Source organism: Hypanus sabinus, chromosome 11 (genome assembly GCF_030144855.1).
Source record: "Hypanus sabinus isolate sHypSab1 chromosome 11, sHypSab1.hap1, whole genome shotgun sequence".
Classification (NCBI taxonomy): Eukaryota; Metazoa; Chordata; class Chondrichthyes; order Myliobatiformes; family Dasyatidae; genus Hypanus; species Hypanus sabinus.
The window spans coordinates 76,898,498-76,923,581 of NC_082716.1; the positions used below are offsets into that span (position 1 = coordinate 76,898,498).

The 25,084-nt window shown below is 40.0% G+C and overlaps 1 protein-coding gene across 1 annotated transcript in view; it reads left to right on the forward strand.

The window, feature by feature from the left end:
* Window positions 1-25,084, forward strand: part of ddr2a (discoidin domain receptor tyrosine kinase 2a) — a 158,463-nt gene that overhangs the window by 16,852 nt on the left and 116,527 nt on the right. The window contains exon 2 of the mRNA XM_059984746.1: window positions 6,683-6,823. The gene's annotated coding sequence lies outside the window, so the exon portion shown is untranslated. The remainder of the gene's footprint in view (window positions 1-6,682; window positions 6,824-25,084) is intronic.

The following is a 25,084-nucleotide window of genomic DNA, read 5'->3' on the forward strand; positions in this document are numbered from 1 at the left end:
GAAGAGATTTTTGAGCTGTTTTTCCCAATTTATAATGATTCTGCTAATGATGAATTTTGTGAACCTGGCATGAAATTTAATAGCTCAGACCAAAAATTCCAATGGACGTGGCAAATTATTTCCAGAAATTTAGTAAGTTTCAGTTGTACTTTTTTGAATTATTTCTTAGTTTTTCTTCTTCCTTCTCCTTTTATCTTAATTATCTAACATGACTTGCATTCCATCTATCTTCTCCTGTCTGTTCACTGTTAAATTCTATAGATTAAATAGACCACTGAACTCCTTCTTTAATATGCTCTTTAAAACTGAGCTCAACAATGACTGATTTGCCTGTTCTAATGCTGCCTGCTTGGCATTGTTTTGTCTGATAATTATCCTTGTGAAGCATCAAAGTACATGTGACGATGTTGATAATGCATTACAAAACTAGCTGTTGAGTGTTATAGTCCTTTGCCTTAAATGTTAAACCAAGAGAGAAGAGTTCTGATTTATTAGCTAACATCTTTAAGAGATTAATTAATTACTTAGATTGTCGAAATTTGCTCTCCACAATTTGCTTACAGCAGATCTGAATTTCCACTTCAATTGGTTATAGATTGCAATGTCAATTAGCCTTTCTGCTTTTTTTTTCATTTTACCAAAACTGGTTTGTTTTTTTCGTAAAATGCACACTTGTGAACAATGTTGGTAAGATGAAATATCAAAGCCAGCAAATCGTATTTGCTTTGAATTTCCAGCATCTGCTAAAGATTTGTAATTGCACACATTTGGCGATGAACATCTGTCACCCTTTACTCCATTGGAGGCTGGGGTGCACTAGTGGCAACCACAAATCTGCACTGTAGCTGATTGGAAAGGTTGCCTTCTTGTAATATTGCATACATGGTGGGACAGGGTGGGATCGTTGTTCAAGCAGAGCCTACCTGGAGCGATGGACATGGTGGTGGTGGGAATCAGGGTATCTGGAAATTGGGAGGAACTCGGAGTACTCGCTCTGATAATGGAAATGGAGACATGGGAATCAGAATTCATGAAGTGATTGAATGGCCAACATTGAAGGTGTTGGAACCATGCTATGAAGATGATGGAGGGTTCATCTAGTGATGGGACAGAGTGGGAAGTGAGCTTAATATTAAGCTAAATTGATGGACTTATCTGATGTGTCCCAAAAATTTATGGTGCTTTGAAGACCACATTATTCCATGGAGTGACCAAAGACGGTTGCTCCCAGGACAACAATGTCCTGGTTGTCTCTGCTACATTCCAAAGGGATATTTGCAATAGGAATGATTTCTTCCTATGTACACGAGGTGAAAGTTGAGTTTGGGGCACAAGAGTAACTCAAGTCAGAAGTGTCTGGTCAAATTTCCAGAGAGAGACAAAATGATTTTGAAATTATTATTATTGCATTCAGTAGGGCAAGGGTAGGGAAATCAAATTTTTAGTTGCATAATCCTGGAAAATAAGTATCTTAATGCAACTTGATTTAATCATAGAATAATATAGCACAGAAAGTTGTCCTTGGCCCAGCTCATCCACATTGACCAAATTGCCCACTTATGCTAGTCCTACTTGTTTGCTTTTAACCTATGTCTGTCTAAACTTCAGGGACATAATAAATGCAAATGAATGAAGGGTCTCAACCCAAAACTTTGACCTTCATGGATACTGTCTGATTTGCTGAGTGTTTTCTGTTTTGATTCATCTAACCTATTCCTTTCTATGAACTATCAAGCTAAATCCTGAGTATGTATCTGAGCTTTTTTTTTATTAGTTTACCATCTGATAGAACAGTGTTTAATTTCCCTGAGTTTGTGTGGATTTACATCTGTTATAATATCTACTACCATACTCCGTCTCTCCTCCACCACCAACCCACTATATTGCCATCTAACCATCCATTTTTTTTCTGTAGTTGTAGCTGCTGAGAATTCCAAGTGAGAAGTTAGTAAAAGTAGCCAGAGTTTAGTATCAAAGGGGAAAAAAAATCACAGCTGAAATCCAACATCAATTGTTTTATTCCAGCCATAAATGGGGAGAGAAGTCCAACATAAATAAAATAATTCAGATGCTTTGGAAGCAAATGGTTCTGCAATGGGTCCTCACCTTGTCTGGTTGAGGTTCAATGAGATACTAAAGGTTTTCATTAAGACTTCTTAAAATAGCTTTTCTTTGTGTGTTTTGGGAATTGATTTCAGTTCAATTGCTTCAGCTCGATTATGATTCATCTAGGTTAATGATTCACCTCTCTCACTACAAACTCGAACTTCCCCTGCCCTTAGGCAATGCTATATAAATGAAATGAACCTTTTTCATATGCTTCTCATGTAATCCACTATGCAAATATCTAACCTCGATAATTTAAGATGCCAGGGATGAAATTAAATGTGGACAGGAGCAAAACATGTTAAGTCATTCACAATATAGCAGCTCTGCACGCAATTCCACTGCATTAACTGGAACTGACAAACATTTGGGCCTTATGACGGGTGGCCAAAGTTATCATGATGTTAATGCATTCCTGTCAATGTCCACTATTAGCAAGTTCCCCAGTGTTCCCATTAAAGCTTCCTTGTAATCCAGTGTGACTTCAATCATATTTGATAATATGGACAAAGTCTACGTCAATGAAGACAAAAGCTATCGGAAATCAGAAACATTTATGAATGGGTAGAAGCAGTGGAGCCAGTGTTGGTAAATTGGATTAGTAAAGATGAAAGCTATATGGTTGACATGAACATGATGGGCCAAAAGGCTGATTTTGTTTGGTATAACTTTCTTTACTTTTTTTTTGTTTTAATGTAGTTAGTGGGTTTTTTCCCTTTATTAAATAAAATTTCCAATCTTTTTTTTATGATTGTTCAGAGGAGTTGTAGCTTTTTTGATTACATTGTATATATAACAGCGTAACATTTTACATATCTGATTCTGGCAATATATACTTTCTTTTTTACTGCTATTTATATGTCTTTTGTATTATCTGTTTGCTAAACTTCTCCGATTTGTATATTCTTTACTGGAAAATCAATAAAAAAGATTGAAAAATGAAATGAAAATGAAACTTTATTAAATGGCTGTGGAGGCCAAGTCATTATTATATTTAAAGTGGAGGTTGATAGATACTGAATTAGTAAGGGCTTCAAAGGTTATGGGGAGAAGGCAGGAGAATGGGGTTAAGAGGGAAAATAAGTCAGCCTAGATTGAAGGGCAAAGCAAATTCTATGGACTGGTTAGTCTAATTCAGATCCTATGTCTAATGGTCTTGTGTCAGAGTGTTTTGAGCTATCATACCAAATCAGCATAATTTTATTGTTCTAGGTAGAAATGTCTTTCTTTTAATTAGGATATTGCAGAGTGTTATTTTACTTAAGACTGACAAAGCCAGGGGGTTGGGGAGGGAATAGTGGGGATAAGCTCCCACTGCCTATTAACTACTCCCAGTGATGTGTGTCTCAAATAGTCTCAAATCCAGTACCCAGCCTTCATGGTGGCGAGCTACCAAGCCTGGTGGAAGATTTTACTGGCAGGAGAAGGGGCAAAAGCAAGTAACCAGTGTCTTAAAACCAGTCTCTCCAGGCAGATGTGGCTCGTCTGCCAAAGGTTGGCAGCTCACCTGATTTTACTGAGTTACAGAGGGAAACTCTGATTTTAAACTTCTGCTTCCTTGTGGGGAAGGCTTCAGGAGTAAGCCCCGAGGGACGATACAGAGCTGGAGGCCCTACTGCAGTTCAACGTTGGCTGGCAGCTGTTGCAATGCCACTGGTGCCAAACTGTATCGGTCTCTACTGCTCTACAGCTGCATGGAGAGGGGGAGCCTGCGGTATGGGCAACAGTTTGCTCTCCATATCATTCTTATCAAATTCAACAGCTAAAACATAACATCATGGTGATCCTGGGCCATCATTATTTTTCTCTTGAATTCCCTTGCTAACCAATTCAGTCACTCCACATTAATATCTTCCTTAGAAGCCTTTTGGAAAGTAATTATAGGTATGAACTATTTCATACTGTGGCACCTTACAATTTTTTTCCATTATATTCTTCATGATAGGGCTAATCCCGTGGAAAATTAGTTCCCAGTACATGAGTTGCACAGTTATTTTTCAGCTGTGCCTTTTGAGAAATTATAATGAAACCACACCTCAGACCAGAAATCAGAAACTTAATGTTGCTGCGGAGGAGCCCTAAACCCAGATACACTGGGCTATTGTATTCTCTTCCAAGTAAGGTCAGAAGTAGGAGGTTATCTAATAATGAACCAAAAAAGGAAGAGCCCTAAATGATATCCAGGCATGTGGAAATGCAGCAAGTGACATTTCCAAGCAATAATCGGCTCCAGCAGGACAGAGTACATCTTCAATAGTATCGTTGAACCTTTCATTAGCCACATGCTGGGTGTCACCATGGGGAAATTTAACCAGAACTGAATACCTCGCCCTATAACACAGGCCCTGAAGTCCTGGCAACATCCTCAGTACAGCGGCACAGCTAGTGCAGTTACCTCGCAATTCTAGTGACCTGGGTTCAATCCCAACCTCTGACACTGTCTATCTGAAGTTTGCATAATCCCCCCCGTGAGCTTGTGGGTCTCCTCTGGCTGGCCAGACTCCCTCTCACATTCCAGAGCCACGTCGGGCGGTAGGTTAATTGCCCGCTGTAAATCGTCCTTAGTATACTGCTGAGTGGTAGAATTAGAGAGGTGGTTGGTGATTAGTAGGGGATTAATGTAAATGGGCACAAATCTCCCTCACCTGCTCCTCTTAATCTTTCACTGCCCCCTGGTCCACCTATCTCCAGCAGGCCCTGTCTTATGCTTCCTCTTCTCCTCTCTATATTGTCCATTTTCCCTCTCCGTACTCAGTCCTGATGCAGGGTCTCGATCTGAAATATCACCCATTCCTTCCCCCCGAGGAAAGCTGCTCGACCCATCGAGTTTCTCCAACAGTGTAATTTTGCTAATGAGAATGGATGTTTAATGGTCAATGTGAACTCATTGGCTGTTTCCATATTGTCTGACCTTATGACTCTGACCCTTACTTCTTAATGATAAAATAATTTCCATACATAGTACACTACTTTCAGATAAAAAAGTAATAATCTCATTAAACTATCAACAATATGCAGGGCAAATAGCCGAGAGAGATCAAGGTAGAGAGCAGACGAACTTGGGTTGCTTTCCCTGGAGCAGTGAAAGTTGAGGGAAGATTGAAAAGTTTATAAAGTTATGGGAAGCACATGTTGAGTAGATAGCCAGTATCTTTTTCCCCGGGCTGAAATATCTCATACTAGGAGACATGCTTTTAAGGTGAGAGTGGGAAAGTTCAAAAGCAATGTTCAGGATTAGGTTTTTTTTAACTCAGAGAGTGGTATGTGCCTAGAGTACTCTACCCGGGGTGTTGACGGGGGCAAAAATATAAAGGCATTTAAGAGCTACTGGATAGGCATATGAAGGCGCAGAGAATGGAGTAATATGGGCCTAGTGCAGGCAGAAGGGATAAGGTGTCATTAACTTAATTAGTTTGGCACAACGGCATGGGCCACGTGCCTGTTCCTGTGCTTTACTCTTCTATGGTCAGTTACATAACCACCTCATCCACTGCTTGTTCCACATTGAGAGTCTTGGTGCCCTTACCCCCACACGATCGCTGCCCCACCCTTCCCCCAACCACAACATCCCAAACTTTGCCAGTTTAATGCTAGAAGGATCTTTAGAGTCGCAGCAAACTAAGACATGACAAGATCTTCATTTAAGCCCCCGTGGGAGCTTCAGCCATCAATGACCACTGAGAGGCAGAACCCTATGTTCCTCAAATACTTCAGTTTTGTATTGGTTAAGGAGGAGATGAGTAACATTATTGCAATGTAAAGAAACAAGTTGTTTTGATGTACAATGAATGCAGTCAAAGGCATTTCCTGACAGCCTTTACTGTATATATTATAATTATGGTAAATAATTTTGGGAAAAATGCTCCAGTGAATCAATCTGTGGAAAAAAAGGTCACAAATGGCAACCAGTCTGCTTGCTAAGATCCATTGCATGTACCCTGATGCTCTGAGAGCTCGAGCCTTATCTTTCACTGTCTTGGTCAAGGCTGTGCCCCCACTCCTCTGAACAATAGCCCTGATTTGAGTTTCATCATGACTTCCACATTTTTGTCGATCCTGGAAGCTGAAGCTTTTGGTCATTAGCTACTCTTCTCATTCTGGATGAGATAGGATTAGCCGTTTTGGTGTTCAATAACTCATTGGCAATGTCAAAGCTAAGTTTGTCCACTGTCAGGCAATAAGCATTAGGAGTGCAAAAGCACAACTCTTAGAGGGAAATCATGTAGCTGTATTTGCAATTCTGATATATGCATGGCTCACTGGATTGAAAATCACACCTTAAGCTCATGCAGAATGTTTTACATTAATCAAGTTCCCCGATTTAGCAGCCCATATATTATGAACAAAAAGAGTAATATTTTTCTCCCTGACTGATACTTATTGGAAATATCAGATTGTAAATGGAAGTAAATTAGAAAATCTGGGGCCTGCAGATTTTCTCTTGTTTTTGAAAACCTGGATGATCAGCCTGTGTACAGAAGGTCAGTCAGGACATTTGAAATCTCAGGGCTGTAGAACAGTTTGGATTTAAAGCAAATACCTTGCTTATTTGATTATTTCTGTTTGACTTGACCAGGATTTCCAGCGTTCCTGACTCCATTCTGAGGAATTCCACCAAATCTGCTGGTCTGTGGAATCCACATCTTGTAGTGTTAGAAGCCAAACAATGGAGAAGAATTACAGAATGTTTCTGTGACAGAAACAAAATTCACCTAATGTAAGTGATTTATCAAGTATGTATGCAGAGTGACACATACAAAATGCTGGAGGAACTCAGCAGGTCAGGCAGCATCACGGAAATGAATAAACTGTCGATGATTCTGCCTGAGACACTTCATCAGAACTGTATGTGTTACTCTGGATTTCCAGCATCTGCAGAGTCTTTTGTGTCTGCCATGTATGCAGGCTTGCTCTCAGTCACACTGCACGGTAGAAAGGACTGTTATTGCACAGATTCAGTTGGGACACAGATATCCGCAAGGACCAAGATTATATGCTTTTTCTTCAATCAATCTCTAACTCCTTTACACATTCAGTAATGAGTTTTTTCAACTTGTCTTTCTAGTTCTTGGAGCAAATATTTTGAAGCCTCAGTTTGGGAGAGTTTTATCACCAATACATTTTCATTCAGACATAACTAATTTCTCATTCATTTTTTGTTTATGCAAATAAAAATATCCTTTTCTATCAAAACCATATTTTTGGGTTTGAAGGCTTAAGCCTGATTTATACTTCTGCGTCGCACCTACACTGTAGGTACCGTATACCCTACGCCGTAGGGTGACGTGCACCTCCCCAAAAAGGTAACTCACATGATGCAGCGATGCAGACCGCAACAACTGTGATTGGTCCGCTTGGTAGCATCGCATTTCCTCCTACGCATTTCCGGTTGCTTCTTCTCCACCATGTCTGTACACTGATGTGAAATAGACAAACCAAACCGTCTAATCTACCCGCCAACATGCAAAAATGTTTGAAATGCACTTCCTCGTCCATGTCTCTCACAAAGAAACTCAACACAGTGGCATAGAAACCCCACCGCCAACTAGCGTTTTGGCGGACACCAATGCGTGCTCGCTACAGCATAGAGCCTACGCAGAAGTGAAAATCAGGCCTACGGCATAGCCTAAATGCACAAGTATAAATCAGCCTGTAATTGTATACAAAAATAATTTCTATTGACTTTAACAATGCAATGCTTTTAAATGAAGTAAATTCCTTTCCTGAGGCAAAATCTACAACCAAATAAAGTCAAAATGTTATTCTTCCTGTCAATGGAATTTTTAATTCAACATAGCACTGAAAACTATGTATAGAATATATCACACATGTAACTCCCTGGAGAATACTTAATACCTATCCAAATTTTCTTTGTTAATTCATTTTTTTATCTCTAGGAGAGAAATGGTACTTCAACAGATTTCTCAATCACTAGTAGTCTTTCACTACCATACCAAGGTGAAAATTGCTTATGAGTTGGCATTAACAGTGGCTAATGGATAAGATATTTAGTTATGTAGGTTGCTCCAACCCTTTCCTCAACCAATTAAAAAAAAATGCCCCTTCTAACAGGAATTGCCACCTGTGATTAAGAACATGCAGTTATCTTATTCCTCTTATGGGCGGCACGGTAGTGCAGTGGTTAGCACAACGCTTTACCAGCGACCCCGGTTCAATTCCTGCCGCTGCCTGTTAGACATTTGTACATTCTCCCTGTTATGGTGTGGGTTTCTTCCAGGTGCTCCTGTATCGGCCTACAGTCTAAAGATATACCAGTTGGTGGGATAATTGGTTATTGTAAATTTATCCTGCAATTAGACTAGGATTAAATCGGGGGTTGCTGGGCTGGAAGGGCCTATTCCGTGCTGAATCTCAAATAAGAAAAAAATAAGAAAATAAACTTCAGTAAATCAACAAAATGTGATCTGGCCCATATTTTTGCCTACAGTACTATGCACCTAGTGTGTCTTAGGCACCCTAGATTTTGTATATGGTTTCAGATGCAAGGCCTCCACAGATCGCAACATCATCGAGGCGGTCTGGGATTACCCGGAGAGACTGAAGCAAGCGAGACAACCAAAGTCTGCCAAAGGACTGTGGAAAGCTCTCCAAAATGCTTGGAAGAACCTACCAGCTGATTTTCTTAAAAAATTAATGACAGTGTACCTAAGCGAATTGATGCAGTTTTGAAGGCACAGGGTTGTCGCACCAAACATTGATTTGATTGGTCCGCTGAGTTATTCCAACATTTTGTGTGTGGTGTTTTGGATTTCCAGCATCTGCAGATTTTCTCATGAATGATTTGATTTTTTTTTAACTGTTTGCTGCTCCTTATAGTAAATTTTTGGTAATTAGAGTCTTCTCATTTCACTATTTTTGAAAGCATCTTCACTTTACAGAATTTTTTTTTGCATGAACTTAAGACTTTTGCAAGTACTGCATGTGTTTTTGCTTATCAATAGAACTGCTCAGAAACGTTCCAGGCAATATATAGCACTCTCTAGTTCTGGTAAGATGGCAGTAAACACAAGATTTTTCAAAAATTCCATTTCAGAGGCCCCAGCAGTGTAAAATATAAAGTTGCAATTGGATTTTTATTGTGATCATTACACTGTCATCCAATCTAACACAACATGTGGTTGGTCCTTAACAGAAAATATCTGTTCCAAAATACTTCATTGCACGATAATTAATTTCAGCCTGAAAAACACTTAACCAAATGATAAACTGAATCTAGGAAGTGCATAGTTTTGTTAAAAAATGTCTGCTATCATGAAATGTAGCTTTCACATGCTTATGTGTCTGTGGAAAACAACTCTTGCAAAATGCTCTGTTGCATAATGCTTACTTAGAATCTGAGACATATACTGTGTATTGTAGATATATCCAGTGTAAGTTCAAATTTGTAAATCTTTCTGAAGTATCATATACTATGAACTATTTGCCCAACATTCCAGCAAGCTGAGTTGGAAATAGATTGATTTTAGAGTCTGTGATGCTGGGAGTATTTTGTCCTATTTTAAAACACGCTGTGGGTTATATCATGGATCTGACAGTGCCATCCTTTTTCACTGCAAGTGGATCCAATATAGATTGTTAAAAGACAAATGATAGTTTTCTTTTGCTGTGTGCTGGAAATTCAGCTTCTGTTCATATTTTATCCTTGTATGCCTCATGTGACTGGCACGCTTCAATAATGTACTGAGCATTGGAAACTGAATAACCTGGAGGGAGTGCCCATTAAACAATGGCTGATTCTCACCTCCAGAATAATATTTGTTATTTATTAATGTTACACTGGAAGGAACAATCATGTGAGTCGGTAAGTCCATAAACTTATCTTTACATCTGGGCTTGATCCTCTGTGGAACCATTTTCCATTATCATAACCCTACCTACACAAAACGCAATTGGCATTTATCTTTATATCAATACTTCTGGGCCTGATGGTCCTAGCACCCACCAATATTATAACATGGGTCCATGATCTAAATGGATGTTGGTCAATCATGTTAGTCCATTTATATAACATTCAACCTGCTTTTTTTCTGGTGATGTCTGGTATTATAAGGCCCACTCTAGCAGGCAAAGACCTGTCCATTTAAAGGTTTCCTTAGTTCTCTGAATTGATCCTTTTATTATACTTTCCTTTAAAGAATTCTAGCTACTATCCTTTGTTGATGTGTAAGTCACCTCAGCTCAGCAGAAACCAGGTGGTGGACAGTTTGGTAAAATCAAACAATAAAGCTACAAGATGCCCAAATTTCAGAGGTGCAGCATGCTTGACTGTGAAGGCAATGGGGATATCCACTGTATAAAAGCTTGTCTGATCACAGTAAAAGAACAATTATAACCTGTAGGTAGCTCTAAAGCGAGAGCTTGTGCAAAGCTTTGCAATTCCTGTCAGCCCTCCAATTCCAGAAGCTCCTATATAAAATTGACTTGTAACTTTCCAAGTGATAAAGACAAACATTTAGGTGAGAAAGATTGGTCAGATTATGTTTTGGATGGTAGTGGAATGGAGGTTATGGTCCGGATGCAGCTTGATGGGAGTAGATGGTTTAAATTGCTTCAGCATGGCCTAGATGGGCCAAAAGGCCTGTTCTAGAGTTGTACCTGTCTATGACTTTAAATACTGGATGCAGTGGCTTAGCCCTCACTACACTAGTACCCAGAGATCTAGTCCGGAAATCGTGCTATGGTATCTGGGGAATTTAACTTTAATTAAATAAACCTGGAATGAAAGGGATTTGTTTCAGCAATAATAATTTTGAAACTGCCAGACTGCGTAAAACCCAACTGGTTCATGAATGCCCTTATACATGATAAATAATCACATTTAGGTCTGGTATGAGTGTGACTTCAGTCCCACCAACGTAGTTGGACTCTTTACTCCCTACCGAAGAAGCCATGCTGAATTTACCAACAAGGGGTGGATAATGAATAACAAACTTATCTGTTAAGTAATAGACTGCTGGATTTTAATCAGCACTAATTATAAGTAGAAAATTACCACTGGAGTGTTTGATGTCATGAAATATCAGGCAGGGCTCCTGCTGGAGGAGGATATCCAGTGAATCGTATTGTTAAATCATATTTAAAATGTGGAGCAAGTTTGGAAGCATTCACCTGTATACACAAATTGATTTCACTTGTAGGGAGTAAGAGCATGTTTACTTAATCAATCACTTATGCGGCATGCACTATCTGCGTTTAATTAAATCATGACTTTATCGTAAAATTCTAAATTAATGTATGCTTACATGAAAGCAATCTATCTGCATCCTATTTGTACTATGCTGGAGGCTGCAAGGTCTGGTTAATAAATAGCATATGTTCGACACTATATTCACTGTGAAATAAAATACAGTAGATTCCAATTAATCGGGCCATTAGTTAGTTGGGGCATTTGGGACAACTCTTAAAGAACAAAAAGTAATTGAGAAAATTGCCAGGATTCCCTTCGATTATTTGGGGCGCTATGCCACTTAATTGGGGAAGGAGACAGCTTATAACTGGTATCAGTCACACGTACTTTTGTGGCTGTTAGATGCTACACAGTGCGTAGAGCAAACAGTTTTTAAGTGGTACCAGTTGTGTGTTTTATCGTTCAAAGAGCAGTGATTTTTTTCAGTGATAGTTGGCGATAAATACCCGGTAAGCAGTATGATAATTCAGAACTATTTTGCTCACTGTGGTTTCAAGCATTCAGGCTTGAAGATGTCAGGAATGGCAGGGAGTGAAAATGAAACAATTTCACTACTTCAACAAGTTAGGAAATATGAAAAATTTGAAAGAATCAGCAATCATAAATATTAGAATGAAAATGAAGATTTGGAGGATGTCAATAATAATGTATGAAGGCAGTCCATTATTTCTACTAGTCATCTGCTCTGACTTTCTTCCTTGCATACACTGGATCAATTCCTCGGTCAATAACCATTGGAACAAATCCACAGACTTATAGCACTGTAATGCTTTGGTGTTCCAATTTGTTCTGTAGTTCATTTAAATAATTCATTACTCAGTTGGTCTTTTTTATATCTTTGTAAATATTTCTGTTTAACTTAGTCTAATTGATGGAGCTGCTTAATTGGGCCAAAATATACAGGTCCCAAGGTGTCCCAATGAAACATAATGTACTGCATTCTTATTTCATCTGCGTGGGGTGTGGGGGCAGAGCATGACAAGGCACTCTATATCATGGAAGTGAACACCTCTGTTCCAGTTAGCAAATTGTCAAAACATTCTCAATTTTCAAGCAAACAGCAAGCAAACTGAAATTATTGCTGGTTTTCAGGAATGCTCCAGAGATTTAAGCATGAAACTTGGTTTGTGCTTCTGTGTAATACAGATAGAATGCTGCACTGGTGATGTCCAAACTTTGAGCCCTTTCTAGACTATTACAGAAATATGGGTTAGGAAGGGCATCTTCAACTTTGTGGAACAAGGGTATTAGACAAGATAGAGACTGTTGTTAAGGAGAGGAGATTATGAACACTCACTTCCGTTTTAGCATTGGCATATTCCAAAGCAACTTATCCAGTGACAGCACCATACAATCCAGCAAGATCTCTTAGACTGGCATGGAGTGTCAATGAGTCCATTGGCTCAGCCTCGGATGATATCATATTAGACAAAAAAAATAGCCTCAGTATTTCTGACTTGGGGTAGAGAGATGTTGATGGTTTAGGATGTTAGTAGCAGGAGGATGGACTTGAAAGAAAAACGAATGGTTGTGAACACAGGGCAAGCATAACATTGTGGGTTTTTCTCCCAGTTGAATAAATGGATTCATTTGCTGTTGAGGCTTCTGAGATGAACATTACTTGTTAATGAAAAATAAATGGGGAAAATCGATCTCTCCCGGTCAAATTGATGCAAGGCAGGAGGGTCTTTAAACTGGGGTCACAGGAGAACCTGTTGGAGAAGAGGGGTGTTTTATTTGTACGAGAATTTGTTATAATTGGAATCAAAGGTACTAGAAGTGAATCACAAATGAGAGAAAATCTGCAGATACTGGAAATCCAGCAACTGCTGGGAGGAACTTTGCAGGCCAGGCAGCATCTATGGAAAAGAGTAAACAGTCCACATTTCCTTAGATTTTGCATAGATGCAGCCTGGCCTGCTGAGTTCCTCCAGCGTTTTGTGTGTGTCACTAGATGTAGATGCCATTGTAACTTTCAAAAATAGAAAAGAATACAGACTTTAATGGGTGACATTTACAGGACCAGAGGCAAGAAAGCGTGAGTGTGAGGATGGGGTAGGGGTGACTACTTGACTGATTCTGTCAGAAACAACTGACCAAATGGTGCTCCAAGTGAGTGGTAGTTTCAAGAGTGCAAGTTGATGTTCAGTGACGAATCCCTCTGGCACAATGGTCAGGACATCACAGGCAAGGCCTAATCAAGTTGCCAAAGCATACCCCACTGGGTAATACCTAGAATTCCCCACGTTTGGTTGGTTTCCTTCGTTCCCTGAGCTGCAGAACTATGGATGGGGAAGCCGACTAGCTATAGGCCACAACTGAAGTGGACACAAAAGCTAGGTCTCAGACAGCTCCAGGCCTATATCTGTGATTTCAATCTTCCCAGAAAATGGAAAAGAGGAAGTACATTGGGGAAGGTTATTAGTAGATGAAAGCAGACTAGAAGGAAGTGATTACTCACATTAGGAATCTCATGTTACTTGGGTAGTTTAAAAATATAGCAGCTTTGCAGAATATAAAACCTGTTTCCTTTTCTAACCTATGTTTAATTGGATGCATTAAACTGATATTCAGCAAAACTCAGCTGCAGGTCTGCGTATGAGAAAACCTTCCAGCTTTGAAGGTGCTAATCCTGCCCGTTATCGCTGTACTAGCACTTGAAAAGGATATTTAAACCAATCCCAATTCCCTGTTCTTTCCCACAGCCATAGTTCTTGTTTCTTTTCTCTTCCAAGTATCAGCCAACATATTTAACAAGTATACTGACTAACTGAGAAATTACTTAATCCTTCTTTCACAATATGAAAACTAATACAATTCAGGTTTTGCCACAAATTTGAATATACTATTTAGAAGAGTTTGTATTGGTAATAAACTGTTCCTTATACTGCAGTTGAAAGTCAAAGTGAAGTATCCTATTTGTTATTTTTACTCTCACTATGTTGCATTATTTGTCAATGTTAACATCAGTAAGTCATGAATCCGATTGCTCACAGGAATGTTAGTGTGGGTGTTTTACTCAAAGACATCCAACCACATCCACAAAACCTGTTCCAGCATTTCCACAGTGCAGACTTTGGGCTCCAAGTGAAACTCAGTGAAGAAAACTGACCCAATGCCAACCTGAAGCCAATTCTGTCTCTTGCTTCTCATCACTAAGAAGAGGGCTTCATGTAAATTAGGGTGCAGGTTGTATTCAACATCATCTTCCTGCCTAGGCTTTTGCCAGGACCTTCACATTTGCCTGAACCAAAAGCACAGTTGATTAAAGTGTTTACAAATGGGATTAATGTGAAATGAATACAAATGGACGCTTGATGATCAGTGTGGACTCAGTTGGACAAAGTACCCTATGGTTCTACTTAAATCAGGATTACACTGCTTTCATTCCTCAACTCAGCCACCCAGAAGCTGTTTCAACTGGTGTACCACCCAAAGGGGCAAACTGAGAGTATGTAATCATTATCAGAGTACAGGGAAGACCAGGGGTGCCACATAATTGGCTAAACTCCATCCTGCCAAGGGACCGCAATGTAAAAAGCTGTGAGGAACATGGAAAAAAGAGCCTGAATTAGTGAGATTGTATAACTTGATATCTGCTGCAACTTTATATAAGGCTATTGTGGTTAAATTAAGCTGCTTATGAGATCTGGGACAATTATGGATTGTCCAGGATCTTATTGACTTTATGTTTAAAGAAAGAACAAGTTCCCAGCAGGTCACAAACAGTCGATGTTTCAAACTGAGATCCTCCTTTAGCACTGGAAAGGAAGGAGGGAGATGTCAAAAAGAGATGCTCTTCATTCCCTTTGTTCTGTGATCCACCTTCTCTCTTATCACTTTCTTTGCCCTCCAGCCCTTTGCCTTTCTACTCCCACTGGCTTCACATATCATTTTCTAGCCATCCTCCTACTCTCCCCCCAACCTTTTTATTCTGGCATCTTCCCCCTTTCTTTCCAGTCCTGAAGATGGGTCTCGGCTTGAAACAGCAACCTTTTGTTCATTTTCATAGATGCTGCCTGACCTGCTGAGTTCCTCCAGCATTTTGTGTGTGTTGCTTTGGATTTCCAGCATCTGCAGAATTTCTCATATCTCTCACTACCAGTTTTGTCATTTGTTAATTACAACCCCTACGGAGTGAAGCAAGGCTGTGGGGCGACAAGCAGGCAGAGCAGTACTCTACTGACAGAGTTAAGTCATCAGACAGCCAAGACTCCGGACTCCGTGGCCCTGCTGACTCTGCCACAAATTGCGCCAAGTAACAAGAGAGAGAAGCCTCGTAAACATCCTGTTCCTTGAAGGCAGAACCCACAGGCATGCAAAAGATAAGGCTGGATATTTTGTAACTAAATTCAGCCTAAGGTCACCAGACACATCACCTTCAGCCGATTTACTGTACATGAGCCCCAAGCCCCTGCCTTTCTAATTGGTGCTGCCGAAGCTGCACACCACAGCTGACAGTGACAACAGTTCAGAAGTATTCCCGCGTCGAGGATGTTTTACCTTCAGAGTTTTGTTGCTTTTCCTAAATTTTCCCATTGTAGCCATTCAGTGTAACCCAATAATGTAACATAACCACAGGCTTATTAGAAGTTGAGATGAGTTAATGTCTGAGAACGATGTCGCTTTTGTTACTTTAGAACATTAACTGAAATTACATTTCCTCTTTAACTGCAAGTTATTCACTGCTGGCTGTCGAGAAGGTACCTGTCGAGAAATGTTAGCAAAATTCCAACGGTGCTTCATGCATTCAGGTTAAGTCTTCTCTGTGCTAATTAATTTGAACAAGTCACATTTCCTCATTCCATTTTCTGTTTAAAGCACTTTTGAACTTCTTGAGCTTGTGAGAAGCATCTATAAAACGTACAAGTGCACTAAAACATCATTCATATTGATATTCTTATACATTTCTTCCTGTCATAATCCAAAGAATTTACCAAAGATTTCTTTTGAAGTGTTGTGCAGATTTTACAAACAAAACTCTCTTCAGGAGTCTGAAAGATGTTGATAAATATTTTTCACATCGCAGGGTAATGTTTTGGAAAAGGATGTTTGCAATGCAGATGTAAATGTTTTCCACGTGTCAGTAGAAAGTAATCTGAATTGAGATTACGTTTTAATTGCCTTGCAGATTCCACTTAGTTGACAATTTGGTATTATCTAATAAAAAAAATCAGAAGAAAAGTTTGTGGATATTTCTTGTGCCAAGCAAATTTGATCACATTCTGCTCTCAGATTTGTTTTTGGACTGATTTTCAAATCCTGGAAGAATTCCTAAAAGGATTTCAGAATTTGGGATGAAGTATGGAAAAAGCTTGCAGAGCTACTTTGCTCCATTGTTTCAAGAATTTTCCCCTCACAAAGACTTTCAACCCAATAACTAATCTTCACTGCCCAAAACCTCAGCTGGCATGTGTAGGGGCTGTAGGATAGAAATCAAAGAAGGAATTTAAAAATATATAACTGGTCTCATAGAATTTCTATTGCCCAACAGCCTTCATCAGGACTTCGATATGTTTACCTCTTTATTGTTGCCAAGTGGTAGCCACTGGAATTTGCCAGATTTAGTGAAGACATCCACTTTAGATACTTCCATATACTTTAGTAGCTAACCAAATTGATAAATAATTGACAGATAGCGTAAGATATAGGATCAGAAGTAGGCTGTTCGGCCCATTGAGTCTGCTCTGCCATTCAGTCATGGCTGATCCGGTTTTGTCCAGTCATCCCCACTCCCCTGCCTTCTCCCCATACCCTTTGATGCCCTGGCTAATCAATAACCTATCTATCTCTGCCTTAAGTACACCCAATGACTTGGCCTCAACAGCCACCAGTGACAACAAATTCCACAGATTCACCACCCTCTGGCTAAAGTAATTTCTCTGCATCTCAGTTCTAAAAGTTTTTCAATCCTGAAGTCGTGCCCTCTTTTCCTAGAATCCCCTACCACAGGAAATAACTAATACCAAATCTGTTCAGGCCATTTAACAGTTGGAATGTTTCTATGAGATTCCCCCCTCATTCTCCTGAACTCCAGGGAATACAGCCCAAGAGCTGCCAGACGTTCCTCATATTGTAACCCTTTCATTCCTGGAATCATTCTTGTGAATCTTCACTGAACCCTCTCCAATGTCAGTGTATCCTTTTTAAAATAAGGAGCCCAAATCTGCACACAATACTCCAAGTGTGGTCTCACGAGTGCCTGTTAGAGCCTCAAGATCACATCCCTGCTCTTATATTCTATACCTATAGAAATGATGGCTCAGACTCATTGCATTCGCCTTCTTCACAACCGACTCAATCTGGAGGTTAACCTTTAAGGTACCTTGCACAAAGACTCCCAAGTCCCTTTGCATCTCTGCATTTTCAAGCCACGTCACTTTTTATTGTCATTTCAACCATAAGCTGCAGTAAAAACGAAACAACTTTCCTCCAGGACCCTGGTGCTACATGAAACAACACAAAACTACACTAGACTATGTGAGACAGCTCAAGGCTACACTAGACTATGTAAAACAACACAAAAACTATACTAGACTCCAGACCTACACAGGACTGCATAAAGTGCACAAAGCAGGGCAGGGCAGTACAATAATTAATAAATAAATAATAAACAAGACAATAGGCACATTAGAGGACAAATTTCAATATAGTAATAAATGATGTAGATGTCAGTCTTGACTCTGGGTATTGAGGAGTCTGATGGCTTGGAGGAAGAAACTGTTGCATAGTCTGGTCATGAGAGCCCAAATGCTTTGATGCCTTTTCCCAGACGGCAGGAGGGAGAAGAGTTTGTATGAGCGATGAGAGGAGTCCTTCACAATGCTGTTTGCTTTGCGGGTGCAGCGTGTGGTATAAATGTCTGTTATGGTGGGAAGAGAGACCCTGATGATCTCAGCTGACCTCACTATCTGCTGCAGAGTCTTGTGATCCGAGATAGTGCAATTTCTGAACCAAGCAGTGATGCAGTTGCTCAGGATACTCTCAATACAACCCCTGTAGAATGTGATGAGGATGGGGGTGGGAGATGGACTTTCCTCAGACTTCGCAGGACTTTTCTCTCCCTTTCTAAATAACAGTCTGTCTGTTTATTTCTTCCACCAAAGTGCATGACCATACACTTCCCAACATTGTATTTCATCTGCCACTTCTTTGCCCATTCCCCTAAACTATCTAAGTCTCTCTGCAGGCTCTCTGTTTCTTCAACACTATCCGCTCCTCCACCTATCTTTGTATCATTAGCAAATTTAGCCACAAATCCATTAATATCATAGTCCAAATCATTGACGTACATCGTAAAAAGCAGCGGTCCCAACACCAACCCCTATGGAACTCCACTGGTAACCGGCAGCCAGCCAGAATAGGATACCTTTATTCCCACTTTCTTTTTCTGCTGACCAGCCAATGCTCCACCCACACTAGTAACTTTCCTATAATTCCATGGGCTCTTATCTTGCTAAGGAGCCTCATGTGAAGCACCTTGTCAAAGGCCTTCTGAAAATCCAAGTACACCACATCTCCTTTCTCTACCCTGCTTATAATTTCCTTAAAAAATTGCAGTAGGTTTGTCAGGCAGGATTTTCCTTTCAGGAAACCATGCTGGCTTTGGCCTAACTTGAGGACAAAATACCTTACTCTGAGGCTTATAGGTCTTACAAAATCTTTCTGTCAGTGACCTTCAGTGCTGTCTGTTGGAGTTTGAACATTCTCTCTGACACCACATGGATTTCCTCCGGATGCTCTGGTCCCATCCTGCATCGCAAAAAAGAAGTGAGGATCCGTAGGTCAACTGGCCACCATAAATTGTCTCTAGTGTGCGGAAGAGTGGTGTGATCTGAGCGATAGTTACAAGGAACATGGAGAGAATAAAACAGGGTTGGAGTAAACAGATTTTTGATGGTTCATCAGAACTGCCAGACCAAAGAGTCTGTTTCCATGAGTTTGGATGTAATATTGTAAATTCTTCTCTGGGGGGGAATCATGATAAATTTCCTGTGTCCTATCTGTTGTTAAGCCCTTGCTTGGCCATACACTTGATAGACAGGAACGAGAATTAAAATATTGATTTCTTGATTTTCATGCTGTACAACTTATTCTTATATTGAAAAACGCTTCTTCGATAATTTTATCCAGAATCAATCAGTCACCAGTCCCTTTCACTTATCACAAGTAAAACAATAAATATACAGTATTCAGAAACATCACTCATGACATCAGTTGTTCAAACTTAGAAACGTCTCAGAGAATGTGGTGAACTACTGGATTTCTCTGCCTCAACAGGTAGTAGAAGCTGGATCATAAAATGTATATAAGCTGAAGGAGGATGAATATTTGATAGATAGAAGAATAGAGGAGCGGGGCGAAGTGACACAGAAGAGGATTTGAGACCAGCATTGATCAGCCATGAGCATATTAAATGCTGAGGCAGGCATGAAGGGCCTGATGGCCTGGTCCACTCCAGCTCCTACGTTCTTGTGCTCCTGTTTTCTGTAACATTGCAAGCAGGGCCCAAAAATATTCAAATTATATGAATTGTTCCAGCTGAGCCATCCAGAGATGCTCTGATGACTTGTCAAAGTCAAAAACAGATCTCTACAAAGTGATCTAAATTAATTACAAATATATAACACAAATAATTGCTTTGTATAAGTATTCATTCCCATTAATATGATACACCACATCGTCAAATCGTTCAGCCAATTGGTTTTAGAAGTCATATAATTAGTTAAATAGAGATCTGTTTAAGTGCAGTCAAGGTGTTTCACCATGTGACAAATGGTGCAAGCTGAATCATCTTCAGCTCTACATCAGTAAGACAAGGGAGATGGTGACGGACTTTAGGAAGATGAAGCCTGCATTGCTCCCTGTTACCATTGGTGGTGAGGACGTGGATGTGATGAGGACCTACAAGTACCTGGGGTGCACCTGGATGACAGACTTGAGTGGAGCTCCAACACAAAGGCTACACAGATTACATCCAGCAATAGAATCTGGATTTTATTGCTTGTAATACACATTTGTTTAAGATTTATTTCTCCACTGTTTAAATGGAGTTCTTACCATCCAAAGAAAGTGACAACGCAGCACTGATCAAAAGCTTTAGGCTCATATATATATCCAGGGTGCCTAAGGCTTTGCAGAGTACTGTTTTTGTCAACGTGGAGCAGAGAATGAGTTTGTAGACCTGCCGGGAGCACAGGATGTTGGGAATGGCAAGTGTGAATGGTGAAGGGAGGTATGGTAGAGAAGAAGAGCCAGGGGTGAGGAGACACAGGCACAAACACACCCAGCCCTGAGGCACCAGGCAAGGTAATTTAATTCCAAAAAATTGGACATTGATCACTACAGAATGTCTCTACAGTGCTTCCCACTCCTTCACCTCTCCCTGCCCTCTTCTCACTCTCAGTCCACAATACAGACCCATAGCAGAATCAGGTTAATCATCACTCACATGTGTCTTGAAATCTGTTTTTTTTTTGTGTGTCAGCAGTACAGTGTAAGACATAAGATTACTACAGTTCTGTGCAAAAATCTTAGGCACCCTAGCTATTTATACAATGGCTATAAAAGGTATTCTCTCCTCTTGGAAGTTATCATGTTTCATTGTTTTACAACATTGAATCACAGTGGATATAATTTGGCTTTTTTGACACCGATCAACAAAAACACTCTTTTGTGTCAAAGTCAAAAACAGATCTCTACAAAGTGATCTAAATTAATTATAAATATATAACACAAATAATTGATTTGTATAAGTATTCATTCCCATTAATATGATACACCACATCGTCAAATCGTGCAGCCAATTGGTTTTAGAAGTCATATAATTAGTTAAATAGAGATCTGTTTATGTGCAGTCAAGGTGTTTCAAAAGCTTATAGTAAAAATATACCTGTATCTGGAAGGTCCAACTGCTGGTGAGTCAGTATCCTGGCAAAAACTACACCATGAAGACAAAAGAAGACTCCAAGCAACTCCACAAAAAGGTTATCGGAAAACTCCAGTCAGCAGAAGGATACAAAATAAATTCCAAGTCACTGAATATCGCTTGGAGTACAGTTAAGACAATTATCATAAAGGGAAAGAATATGGCACAGCTGTAAATCTGCCTAGAGCAGGCAATCCTCAAAAACTGAGTGACTGTGCAAGGAAGGGACTACTGAGGGAGGCCACCAAGAGACCTGTGACAACTCTAGAGGAGTTACAAGCTTCAGTGGCTGAGATGGGAGAGGCTGCGCATACAACAACTATTGCCCAGGTGCTTCACAAGTCGCAGCTTGATGGGAGAGCGGCAAAGAGAAAGCCATTGTTGAAAAAAATTCACATGAAATCTTAGTTGGAGTTTGCCAGAGGCAAACTCTGAAGGAGACTCTGAAGTCAGTTGGAAGAAGGCTCTATGGTCTGATGAAACCAAAACTGAGCTTTTTGGCCATCAGACTAAATGCTATGTTTAGAATAAGCCAAACGTCGCACATCATCAAAAAAAACACTATTCCTAACTTGAACAATAGTGGTGGCTGAATCATGCTGTGGGGATGCTTTACTGCAGCAGGCCCTGGAAAGCTTGTGAAGGTAGAGGGTAAAATGAATAGATCAGAATACAGGGAAATCCTGTTGAAAAACCTGATGCAGTATGCAAGAGAACTGCAGCTTGGGAAAAGATTTGTTTTCCAGCAAGACAATGACCCCAAGCCAAAGCCACACAGGAATGGCTTATAAACAACAAAATTAATGTCTTGGAGTGGCCAAGTCAGAGTCCAGACCTCAATCCAATTGAGAATTGGTGGCTAGACTTGAAAAGGAATGTTCACTCACAAACCCCATGCAATCTGACAGAGCTTGAGCAGTTTTTTAAAGAAAAAAGGGAAAAATTACAGTCTCCAGATGTGCAAAGCTGATAGAGACCTATCAACACAGACTCAAGGCTGTAATTGCTGACAAAGGTACATCTCCAAACTACTGATTTGAAGGGGGTGAGTAATTATGCAATCATTTATTTTGTGTTTAATAACTGTAATAAATTTAGACCGACTAATAGATATTTGTTCTCACTTTGACACAAAAGCATCTTTTCTGTTGATCAGTGTCAAAAAAGCCAGATTAAATGCACTGTGATTCAATGTTGTAAAACAATAAAACATGAAAACTTGCAAGGGGATTGAATACTTTTTATAGGCCCTGTGTGTGTCTCAGATTTTTTGTACAATACTGTACCTCTCATTGAATAATGAATGAATAAAATCATATGTACATATAATTTCGTAAAAGTGATAGTTTCAGGCTTATGTCAATAAGGTAATAAAACTCTCACTCTGCAATTTCTAGCCATTGACAAGAATAACTAGACTACAGGGAAATTAGGAAACAAAATAGCCTATGTCTTACATTGAAACCTTAATCTATATTTGAGTTGTTGACTTAAAAATTGACCAAGATATAAAGGAGAAAACACTGCTTGTCTTCAAAGTATTGTCATCAGGTAAGTCAAAGTATTCCATCTGGAAGCCGAACCTGACAGTGCAGCACCCACTCCCAAACTTGGTGCCTAAACTTTCTACCTCAGAGGGGTAGTACTGAGGTGTGACTAATACTGCAATCGTGTTCTCTGCAGAGATGTTCCACATTCCATCCAATGTTCTTCTGTTTTCTTCACAACCATTTATCTTTACATATCCTACTCAGTCCTCTATAAATTAAACCTACCACAGCTAGAAGGAAACGTTGATGGTGATACAAGAGGCTGCAAATATTGAAATCTTATTTACTTGTTTATTGGAAATTGTTTGGTTTTTGCAAAGAGTTGACCTGCAAAGTGCCTGTGACCTGCCTCAGTAATTCCCTCCAATGAATTTTTCCTCAATTAGGTAACGTTATCAGGGAATCATGGTATCTCATTGCATCAAATGAATCAGTTATGCATGTACAAGCTCCTTTAAAGATATGTAAAGAGTTACAATGTGATATAACACAGGAAATAGCCATTCAGCCCTCAATGTCCAAGCTGACCTGTGGGCCCCACCCATATTCATGCCAACTTCTAGATCTTTCCCTATAGCCTTCAATGCCCAGAAAGTTCAAATGCTTATCTGGACAGATTTTAAGTGCTGTTATCAATTCCACACTGCCCAGCAAAAAATACCATATACTCACCACATTGGGTGAAAAAGGCCCCTCTTAAATCTTCAAGACTCTTCCTCTTACCTGAAATCTACTGGACATTCCCAAGTTTTAATCCTGCCTCCCTGCTTTGATCATGGAGGCAAGATTAAGCAACATATTTTGCATCAGGTTTCACAGTGGAAGATGTCAGCAGTATACCAGACATTCAAGAGTGTCAGGGAAGTGAAGTTTGTGCAGTGAAAATTACGACTGAGAAGGTGCTCAGGAAGCTTAATGGTCTGAAGGTGGATAAATCTCCTGGACCTGATGGAATGCACCGTCAGGTTCTGAAGGAAGTAGCTGGAGAGATTGTGGAGGCATTAATGATGATCTTTCAAGAATTGATAGATTCTGGCATTGTACTGGATAACTGGAAAATTGCAAATGTTACTCTGCTAGTTAAGAAGGGTGGGAGGCAACAGAAAGGAAACTATAGACCTGTTAGCCTGACATCAGTGGTTGGGAAGTTGTTGGAATTGATTGTTTGGGATCAGGTTATGGAGTATGTGGAGGCACATGACAAGATAGGCCAAAGCCAGCATGGTTTCCTGAAAGGAAAATCCTGCCTGACAAAACTACTGCAATTCTTTGAGGAAATTACAAGCAGTGTAGACAAAGGAGATGCTGTGGACGTGGTGTACTTGGATTTTCAGAAGGCCTTTGACAAGCTGCCACACATGAGGCTGCTTAGCAAGATAAGAGCCCATGGAATTACAGGGGTGTTACCAGCATGGGTGGAACATTGGCTGATCGGCAGAACACAGAGAGTGGGAATAAAAGGATCCTATTCTGGCTGGATGCCAGTTACCAGTGGAGTTCCACAGGGGTCAGTGTTGGGACCGTTGCTTTTTATGATGTATGTCAATGATTTGGACTATGGGATTAATGGATTTGTGGCTAAATTTGACAATGATACAAAGATAGGTGGAGGAGCGGGTAGTATTGAGGAAACAGAGAGCCTGCAGAGAGACTTAGATAGTTTAGGGGAATGGGCAAAGAAGTGGCAAATGAAATACATTGTTGGAAAGTGTATGGTCATGCACGTTGGTGGAAGAAATAAACAGGCAGACTATTATTTAGATGAGGAGAGAATTCAAAATGCAGAGATGCAAAGAGACTTGGTAGTCCTTGTGCAAGATACCCTAAAGATTACCTCCAGGTTGAGTCAGTTGTGAAGAATGCGAATACAATGTTGGCATTCATTTCTAGAGGCATAGAATATAAGAGTAGGGATGTGTTGCTGAGGCTCTATAAGGCACTTGTGAGTCCACACTTGGAATATTGTGTGTGTTTTTGGGCTTCTTATTTTAGAAAGGATATACTGACATTGGAGCGGGTTCAGAGAAGATTCATGAGAATGATTCCAGAAATGAGAGGGTTACCATATGAAGAACATCTGGCAGCTCTTGGGCTGTATTCCCTGGAGTTCAGGAGAATGAGGTGGGGTCTCATAGAAACTTTCCGAATGTTAAAAGGCCTGAACAGATTAGATATGGCAAAGTTATTTCCCATGGTAGGGGAAACTAGGACAAGAGGGCATGACTTCAGGATTGAAGGATGTCCTTTTAGAACTGAGATGCAGAGAAATTACCTTAGTCAGAGGGTGGTAAA